Consider the following 1,222-nt stretch of genomic DNA (forward strand, 5'->3'; position numbering starts at 1 on the left):
GGGCTATGTCTATGGAGGGAGAGATGGATCGGGCGAAGGGGTGCGAATATATCGGTACTGGATCTATAATATTATGTTCTTTAATTTGTATTATTATTGTCAAGTGCTTTGAACAGTTTAAAGATTCTAATGGAACTGCATGTTATAAATGTACACGTAATTAATTCTAATTACTATTATTTTTACTTGTATTATCATTGTCATGACTAATCTACATTATGCCATTTACTATTATTTATAGGCCTATCGTACAGGCTATGTGCTCATTATGATCATTGATCATTATAATGATTATTGTGATCATCATGATCATATTATGATCAGTATGATTATTATGACTATAAAATTACTATTATCATTACTAGATCTATTATTACTATTATTATTAGGCTTACCAAACGGAATACAGCTTCCAAAGGCAAAATAATCATTGTGTTCTGTCTTTGATCTAGATCTAATAGTAGGCCAAGATTCTATATATCTAGATTCTATCTAGATTCTAGATCTAGATCTAGTAGATTAGAATTTTTTAGAATATTTTTTTATCAGCCTAGATCTAGATCTAGATCTAGATATTAGATCTAGATCTATATTATTTTATTTTTTTTGGGGGGGGGTTAGATCTAGATCTAGATCAAAGATGGAATAGCTTGATACACAGCGCGCGTATTATTGTACTGAAGCGACATCGTTAAAGCATGGGGTATGGGATACTCTCCTTTAACCTGCTCCAGGCGCTCAGTTGCCCGGCTAGCTCAGTCGGTAGAGCATGAGACTCTTAATCTCAGGGTCGTGGGTTCGAGCCCCACGTTGGGCGAATTTTTTTTTTTAAACTAAGATTCATTGTAAGGGTAATCCTTACAACTATTACTTCGACGTTTGTTCTTACGCAGGGTTTTTTTATGCTCGCACCAGTTCCATTTACATCAGAAGGCGGCTTCCGAACCCGCCTATCAGGGCCAGCCTGGGTTGAGAAGGAGGCAACATCCTCGCTGAACAACCGAGATACTCGATAAAAATTAATATCTCCCCTTTCGAGAGTCGATTTCCTGTCTCCTGTGTTCCACATTAAAGTGCCTAACCACTACTCCACAGAAGTTTTGAAAAAAATGACGATAGTGAGGATGCGGAAAGAAAAAGCAGCAGTTCCCTCTTTGTTGTTCCAGCACAGTATCATCCCATTTACAATTCTACTGTGCATAAGAACATGTTAATACCCCCC

The 1,222-nt window shown here is 37.0% G+C and overlaps 1 protein-coding gene and 1 non-coding gene across 2 annotated transcripts in view; both read left to right on the top strand.

The window, feature by feature from the left end:
• LOC101858690 overlaps nucleotides 1-1,222 on the top strand; it is a gene marked incomplete at its 3' end in the record, with an annotated part of 8,076 nt that overhangs the window by 4,980 nt on the left and 1,874 nt on the right.
• Nucleotides 745-817, top strand: TRNAK-CUU. Its single transcript has one exon. It is a non-coding gene; the product is annotated as a tRNA-Lys (tRNA).

The sequence above is a fragment of the Aplysia californica genome, unplaced genomic scaffold, assembly GCF_000002075.1.
Source record: "Aplysia californica isolate F4 #8 unplaced genomic scaffold, AplCal3.0 scaffold02430, whole genome shotgun sequence".
NCBI lineage: Eukaryota > Metazoa > Mollusca > Gastropoda > Aplysiida > Aplysiidae > Aplysia > Aplysia californica.